Source organism: Manis pentadactyla, chromosome 3 (genome assembly GCF_030020395.1).
Source record: "Manis pentadactyla isolate mManPen7 chromosome 3, mManPen7.hap1, whole genome shotgun sequence".
Taxonomy (NCBI): domain Eukaryota; kingdom Metazoa; phylum Chordata; class Mammalia; order Pholidota; family Manidae; genus Manis; species Manis pentadactyla.
Window position 1 is genome coordinate 17,285,083 of NC_080021.1, and position 9,076 is coordinate 17,294,158.

Genomic DNA, 9,076 nt, shown 5'->3' on the forward strand with positions numbered 1-9,076 from the left:
GACCTCCAGTACTATGTTAAATAACAGTGGAGAGAGTGGGCATCCCTGTCTAGTTCCCGATCTCAGAGGAAATGCTTTCAGCTTCTCGCTGTTCAATATAATGTTGGCTGTGGGTTTATCATAGATGGCCTTTATTATGTTGAGGTACTTGCCCTCTATTCCCATTTTGCTGAGAGTTTTTATCATGAATGGATGTTGAACTTTGTCAAATGCTTCTTCAACATCTATGGAGATAATCATTTGGTTTTTCTCTTTCTTTTTGTTGATGTGGTGGATGATGTTGATGGACTTTCAAATGTTGTACTATCCTTGCATCCCTGGGATGAATCCCACTTGGTCATGGTGTATGATCCTTTTGATGTATTTTTGAATTCGGTTTGCTAATATTTTGTTGAGTATTTTTGCATCTACGTTCATCAGGGATATTGGTCTGTAGTTTTCTTTTTTGGTGGGGTCTTTGCCTGGTTTTGGTATTAGGGTGATGTTAGCTTCATAGAATGAGTTTGGGAGTATCCCCTCCTCCTCTATTTTTTGGAAAACTCTAAGGAGAGTGGGTATTATGTCTTCCCTGTATGTCTGATAAAATTCCGAGGTAAATCCATCTGGCCCGGGGGTTTTGTTCTTTGGTAGTTTTTGGATTACCGCTTCAATTTCGTTGCTGGTAATTGGTCTGTTCAGTTTTTCTGTTTCTTTCTGGGTCAATCGTGGAAGGTTGTATTTTTCTAGGAAGTTGTCCATTTCTCCTAGGTTTCCCAGCTTGTTAGGATATAGGTTTTCATAGTATTCTCTAATAATTCTTTGTATTTCTGTGGGGTCCGTCGTGATTTTTCCTTTCTCGTTTCTGATACTGTTGATTTGTGTTGACTCTCTTTTCTTCTTAGTAAGTCTGGCTAGAGGCTTATCTATTTTGTTTATTTTCTTGAAGAACCAGCTCTTGGTTTCATTGATTTTTGCTATTGTTTTATTCTTCTCAACTTTATTTCTTCTCTGATCTTTATTATGTCCCTCCTTCTGCTGACCTTAGACCTCATCTGTTCTTCTTTTTCCAATTTCGATAATTGTGACATTAGACCATTCATTTGGGATTGTTCTTCCTTTTTTAAATATGCTTGGATTGCTATATACTTTCCTCTTAAGACTGCTTTTGCTGCGTCCCACAGAAGTTGGGGCTTAGTGTTGTTGTTGTCATTTGTTTCCATATATTGCTGGATCTCCATTTTGATTTGGTCATTGATCCATTGATTATCTAGGAGCGTGTTGTTAAGCCTCCATGTGTTTGTGAGCCTCTTTGCTTTCTTTGTACAGTTTATTTCTAGTTTTATGCCTTTGTGGTCTGAAAAGTTGGTTGGTAGGAGTTCAATGTTTTTGAATTTACTGAGGCTCTTTTTGTGGCCTAGTATGTGGTCTATTCTGGAGAATGTTCCATGTGCACTTGAGAAGAATGTATATCCTGTTGCTTTTGGATGTAGAGTTCTATAGATGTCTATTAGGTCCATCTGCTCTACTGTGTTGTTCAGTGCTTCCGTGTCCTTACTTACTTTCTGCCCAGTGGATCTATCCTTTGCGGTGAGCGGTGTGTTGAAGTCTCCTAGAATGAATGCATTGCAGTCTATATCCCCCTTTAGTTCTGTTAGTATTTGTTTCACATATGCTGGTGCTCCTGTGTTGGGTGCATATATATTTATAATGGTTATATCCACTTGTTGGACTGAGCCCTTTATCATTATGTAGTGTCCTTCTTTATCTCTTGTTACTTTCTTTGTTTTGAAGTCTATTTTGTCTGATATTAGTACTGCAACCCCTGCTTTCTTCTCGCTGTTGTTTGCTTGAAATATGTTTTTCCATCCCTTGACTTTTAGTCTGTACATGTCTTTGGGTTTGAGGTGAGTTTCTTGTAAGCAGCATATAGATGGGTCTTGCTTTTTTATCCATTCTATTACTCTATGTCTTTTGATTGGTGCATTCAGCCCATTAACATTTAGGGTGACTATTAAAAGATATGTACTTATTGCCATTGCAGGCTTTAAATTTGTGGTTACCAAAGGTTCAAGGTTAGCTTCTTTAGTATCTTACTGCCTAACTTAGCTCGCTTATTGAGCTGTTATATGCACTGTCTGGAGATTCTTTTCTTCTCTCCCTTCTTATTCCTCCTCCTCAATTCTTCATATGTTGGGTGTTTTGTGCTGTGCTCTTTCTAGGAGTGCTCCCATCTAGAGCAGTCCCTGTAAGATGTTCTGTAGAGGTGGTTTGTGGGAAGCAAATTCCCTCAGCTTTTGTTTGTCTGGGAATTGTTTAATCCCACCGTCATATTTGAATGATAGTCGTGCTGGATACAGTATCCTTGGTTCAAGGCCCTTCTGTTTCATTGTATTAAATATATCATGCCATTCTCTTCTGGCCTGTAGGGTTTCTGTCAAGAAGTCTGATGTTAGCCTGATGGGTTTTCCTTTATAGGTGACCTTTTTCTCTCTAGCTGCCTTTAAAACTCTTTCTTTGTCCTTGATCTTTGCCATTTTAATTATTATGTGTCTTGGTATTGTCCTCCTTGGATCCTTTCTGTTGGGGGTTCTGTGTATTTCCGTGGTCTGTTTGATTATTTCCTCCCCCAGTTTGGGGAAGTTTTCAGCAATTATTTCTTCCAAGATACTTTCCATCCCTTTTCCTCTCTCTTCATCTTCTGGAACCCCTATAATATAATATGGATATTGTTCCTTTTGGATTGCTCACACAGTTCTGTTAATATTGTTTCATTCCTGGAGATCCTTTTATCTCTCTCTATGTCAGCTTCTATGTGTTCCTGTTCTCTGGTTTCAATTCCATCAATGGCCTCTTGCATCCTATCCATTCTGCTTATAAACCCTTCCAGAGTTTGTTTCATTTCTGTAATCTCCTTTCTGGCATCTGTGATCTCCCTCCGGACTTCATCCCATTTCTCTAGCGTATTTCTCTGCATCTCTGTCAGCATGTTTATGATTCTTATTTTGAATTCTTTGTCAGGAAGACTGGTTAGGTCTGTCTCCTTCTCTGGTGTTGTCTCTGTGATCTTTGTCTGCCTGTAGCTTTGCCTTTTCATGGTGATAGGAATAGTCTGCAGAGCTGGGACGAGTGACGGCTGGAAGGACTTCCTTTCTTGTTGGTTTGTGGTCCTCCTCTCCTGGGAGAACAGCGACCTCTAGTGGCTTGTGCTGGGCAGCTGCGCGCAGACAGGGTTTCTGCTTCCTGCCCGGCTGCTATGGAGTTTATCTCCGCTGTTGCTGTGGGCGTGGCCTGGCTCGGGCAGCTGCTCCAAAGTGGTGGAGTCGCGTTGGAGGAGGAGCGGCCTGGAGGCTATTTATCTCCGTAAGGGGCCTCCCTGCTGCCTGCAGCCCAGGGGTTAGGGTGCCTAGAGATCCCTGGATTCCCTACCTCTGGATTACGTGTCCCACCCTGCCCCTTTAGGACTTCCAAAAAGCACCCCCCAAAACAAAACAACAACCACAGAAAAAAAAAAAATTTTTTTTAATTAAAAAAAAAAAGTGGCCGCTCTTTTTTCTTTATTCTCTGGCGTCAGCCTCAGGCATCTGCTCACCGGTCTTGCTGCCCTGTTTCCCTAGTATTGGGGTCCCTATCCCTTTAAGACTTCCAAAAAGCGCTCGCCAAAACAAAACAGCAAAAAAAAAAAAAAAAATGGTCGCGCGCTTTTCTTATGTCCTCCGGCGCCCGGCCTCCGGTGCCCACTCACTGTTCTTGCTGCCCTGTTTCCTAGTGTCGAGCGCCCTGCACTCTGGCCCGGATGGCGGGGGCTGGGTGCTCTGCAGTCCTGGGCTCCGTCTCCCTCCCGCTCTGCCTGCTCTTCTCCCGCCGGGAGCTGGGGGGAGGGGCGCTCGGCTCCCGCGGGGCCGGGGCTTGTATCTTACCCCCTTCCCGAGGCGCTGGGTTCTCTCAGGTGCGGATGTGGTCTGGATATTGTCCTGTGTCCTCTGGTCTTTATTCTAGGAAGGGTTGTCTTTGTTATATTTTCATAGATATATGTGGTTTTGGGAGGAGATTTCCGCTGCTCTACTCACGCCGCCATCTTCCGCCACCCTCAAAGACACTTTCTATCCCTTTCTCTTTCTCTTCTTCTTCTGGTTTCCCTATAATGCGAATATTGTTCCGCTTGGATTGGTCACACAGTTCTCTCAATATTCTTTCATTCTTAGAGATCCTTTTTTCTCTCTGTGCCTCAGCTTCTTTGTATTCCTCTTCTCTAGTTTCTATTTAATTTATCATCTCCTCCACTGTATCCAACCTGCTTTTAATACCCTCCATCGTGCTCTTCAGTGATTGGATTTCTGACCTGAATTCATTCCTGAGTTCTTGGATATCTTTCCGTACCTCCATTAGCATGTTGATGATTTTTATTTTGAACTCCCTTTCAGGAAGAGTCATAAGGTCCATGTCATTTAAGTCTTTCTACGGAGTTATACTAATTTTACTTTGGACCTGGTTCCTTTTGTGTTTCATGTTTGTATATGGCGCCCTCTAGTGTCCAGAAGCTCTACTCTCTGGAGATGCTCAGCCCCTGAAGCAATGTCGGGGGTCGCAGGGGAGGAGTATTGGTTCCTGGGGGGAGGAAAGAGCTGTTCCCGGCTTCCTGGCTGCTGTGCCTGTCTCCACTGCCTGAGCCAGTGGGCCGAGCACACAGATACAAGCTTTTGTCTCATAGCAGCTGGATGGATCCCTGCTTTCCTCAAGTGGCTGGAATCCCAGTCTCCCCAGGAACTCTGCCTTTATTAACTTTCCAACCCGGTAGTCATGCGAGTCTCACAAAAGCACCATGAAATGTAGGTTTGTGCTCCCAGCGCAGATCTCCCCAGCCAGGTATTCAGCAGTCCCAAGCCTTCCACTCTCTCCCTGCTCTGTTTGTCTTCCTCCCGCCGTTAAGGTGGGGTGGGGGAGGGGCTCGGGTCCTGGGGAGCCACGCTCTGGTACGTTACCCCGTTCGTGAGGTCTGCTCTTTTCTTCAGGTGTGTGCAGTCTGATGCCATCCTCTTTCCTGTTGCTCTCTCAGGATTAGTTGCGCCAATTAATCCAGTTTTAGGAGGAAGCCTCTGTCTCTCCTCTCACGCCACCATCTTTAATCCGACTTTATTGTTTTTATCCAAGCCATCATTTTGAGGCTCTTTAGCAGTGCCAAGGAAAGGATAGGTGTGTATTTCTTGGAGGGTGGTGCTTAGCAGCATTTCTCAAATTTTGGTCCGAAAGAAAGAATGTTCCAGTTTCCAGTTTAGGGGTACTGAATAAAAAAAGTTCTTTTGTCAGGTTAAGTTGGGAATCTCTAGATTCTGTGGTACTTTTGTAATTTTGTCTAGTCTGATTACACATTAGCACATTGTTGAATCTTAGAAGTCTTATGAAACTGAGTTTACCCTAACATTTTCAAACAATTTCAAAATGGAACCTCTTTATTGGTGGAAGGTCCATTTGTGAATGACAAGATGTCAATTGGAATTCTGTTAGGGTGGATTGGGAAAACACCTGGGAAAGATAAACAGGAAGGCTTCTGGAAGCTACACAGTTCATCTATCAAATGGGAGGGAGCTTGTCCTTTCTACCTCCCAGAGCTGCTGTGACACAGGGCTAAATATGAAAGCTCTTTTTGATCTATGAAGCATTCTATAAATAGAGAAGATTGTTATCATGGGATGGCTGAAGTCTTCTCAAGTGTATCAGCTGCTAGAAAGCCCTTGTGCTGCTTAATCACACACATTGTCCTTCCTGTCACTGCTCTGAATTTCCCACTGGCTTATTGCAGTGCTGGCCATCTCATAGGTAATGAGTAAATGTTTGTTGAGTCATGATAACAGCTGCTGTGAGTTCTCTAAGGAGGCACTCCATGACTAAGGCTGTATGTGAGATAATGATCGTAGACACTGAAATGTATTCCCTCTGGTGGAGGCCACATGGCAGGAGACAAAGCAAAGTGGAAGGTGGGGATGATTTCTGTTCGTTTAATGTGTGCTTGTATTGGGAACCTGCAGAGGAGCTTCACGGTAAGGATAATGGTCTTCTCAGATTCACTTTTCTCCTTTATAAACCTGACACCTTGGAAACAGCATCAGAAGTCAAGTCCCAGCGAATTGCCACTGAGGGGAGGCAGCAGGCTGGAGGGCCTGAGAGCGCAGGCTCTGAGGTCCGGGGGCCTCGGTTCAGATCCCACTACTCACCAGCCCCTCCATGGCTCAGTGTTGCCATCTGCATGTTGGGTACAAAAACAGCACCTGCCTCTGAGGGCTGCTTCAGGGCTTAATAGGATAATACTTATGAAGGCATCCAGGACTGGCCCCAGTAAAGTGCTCAATAAAAGTTAACTTCTTCTTATTGCTAAGTGAACAAGGAAAATGTATTACAAATGAGCAGGGGATGGTGAAAATGATTCAAACTCCAGGTTGGATGGCTGGATGGTGGCTAGAAAGCACCCAGGACTTCGGCACCATCTGGATCTAGGGTTCTTCTGAGTCTTGGCCACCTGACTTGGCCTCAAACATATTGGGGGCCCCTCCCCTCAGGGCCTGCTCTGAGCTGCTGGTTTGCTGACCAGAGTCCTGGGCTCCGACAGCCAAGCCAAGCAGGAGGCCCTGAATTTCAAACAGAGATGGGGAGCTTCCAGGTGGACATTTCCTGGGAGGCGCCCGCCCTTGGGATGGAGCAGCCTGTGCCTGATACCGACTGGGCCACCACATTCTGGAGAGGAGCGTTCCTCCTCTTGAGACTAGTTCTGGATGCTGTGACTCCTGCCCAGCCGACCTGCCTCAGTCCAAGAAGCTGGTGGGTGTGAGTGCTCCTGGGCCTGGTCAGGGGCCCTTGCCAGACAAGGCGAGGCCCGCTGCTCTGTTTCATATCCCTGAGCTCCTCTGCTGCAGTCTGGGCAGCTGAAAGCCCTGAGGGATGCTGCCCGGCTGCTGGTTCTTGGAGACCTGGGTCGTCACAGGGGAGATCCCAACGCAGTGCAGAGAGCCAGTGCTTTGGTGATAGAATGCTGTGTGGCTGTAGGCAAGACCCCAGACTTCTCTGAGTTGTGATGTTCAGCACCCCGGAAGTGAGGATTGCACAGTACGTAGCTCTTATTAAGGGCTTGAAAAACTGAGGCTCTGAATGATATTTGGGAGGTAGCACAGAGGGGCGGTCTGCCAGCCAGAGTTTGATGGCAGCTTATGGCTGTGGGACCTTAGGCAGGTTACTTAGTCTTTTAAACGTCAAACATCTGTAAAAAAGATTAAATACTCACATCAGATGGTTGTTGGGACCATTAAATGGAAAAAAAATAATGTCTGTAGAACCTGACCCCACTGCCTGGCTCCTCCTACACACCCAATGACCAGCAGCTATCATGACTGTCCCAGAGCACTTTGAATAGTGATAATTAAATGGGTGACTATATTGAATAAAATGTGCCTCATGCAATGGATAACTGCACATTGGCTCAATCTCAGTGTGAGCTAGAAGGAAAAGCATGAGCTGGCTGTGGGGAACCTGGCTCTGTCTCCCCAGCTTGACCAGTTTGTAGATGGGAGACTTTGAGCAAGTTGCTTAACCTCCCTAAGCCTCCATTTTCTTGTCTTGAAATAAGAATGATAGTAGCTATTTTCTTCCATTTGTCAGGAGGTTTATGTTACTAAGTGCTTTACATATGTAAACTCATGTAATCCTTGACCATCTATAAGGTAGGTGTTATTTGATACCCATTTTACAGGTGAGGAAATGGAGGGGTAGAGAGGTTATGCAGTTTGCTTTGGGTCACACAGAAGATAAGTAGTAGAGGTCAAAGTTAGACCCACGCCTGTGTCCTGCCATGTACATCGGACGTACAGCCAGTCTGTGTTCTCTCGCAGGGCTTCCCCTGGGGTCCTGTGGGTGGCCGAGCTCAGGAGAAGGTAGAGCGTCGTACAGACCGCACCTGTGGCCCCTGCTCACTGCCTCGGATCTGGGCTCCATCCTTCTCTTTGTTTTATGTATGTGGCATTCATCACTGTGCAAGTTGGGATTTTAAACAGGTGCAAGTAGAGATACATTGTGTTCATATGTAAGTTCAAGATACAGACTTCTCCAGTTCTGATTTTGTTCCAGTGGTAGGTTGGGGATCAATGAGTTCTTATTTTTTTATATGGAACAGTCTTTTCCAAGAGTCTCCTGAGTTTTAAGTCTGGGACAAGGTGTGGCTTTAGACCCCTTCTCTTTGGCATTTCCAAGTTGACTGGGAGGCACAGGCCAAAGACACTCTTTTGTGTTCGGAACTCAACACATTTGGACTCTGAGCTGAACGTCCAAGGACAGTTACTCCTGGAGAAGTGGATGGGATTAGAGAGTCTCCTCCTCCCATCCAAGAGGCTCAAACTTGAGCTTTTGCAAAAGTAATTTCAAAGAAACTGAGCCTAGAGCCCTTAAGACAGCCTTGGCTGAGTGAGGGTGAGCAGCTTTCCTGGGATTCCGTCGTTTCTGAGACCCTGTAAATCTCACAGAGAAGGCTCTCTTGAGACAGGGCTGTTCTATGAAGCCTCTCCAGAATGGCTTCTGAGTCATGTTTGATTGCATGGGTTGATAGGTGAGCCTTTGGGTTCCTTTCCTTCTATGCAGGACATCAGTGAAAACTGAAGCAATGAATTTCTGCTGGGAATGTTTTTCTTCTCTGAGATGTTGTCTGGGGTATGGATGACTGGAAGCTGTTTGTGAGTAATTGCCCTGAATTGCCTTATTATGTTTCCTGTTTTGACTGATTAGAGAGCCTCATTCGACTGCACTAATTTAAGTTCTTATTTTGAAACTAATCAGCTTGAGTGAAGTAGATTTTCTCTCCTCTGGGCTGTGGAAGCCATGAAGAACCTCAAACCCAGAAGGACATACAATCCTTTGCAGGTCATATCTGAAATATCATAGTCTTTCATTTTCAGCATTGAACAGCTTTTGCTTTAAATAGATGTGAAATTCCTTTCATTTTTCTGTTTAAAGTGTACAGGGAAAAATAATTAGGCTATCATATGTAACTCCTCAGAGCATTTTCTGTGATGCATCGGAGTTCTGAAATAAACTCTGTTGAAGGAAAAAAGTCCAGTTTTGA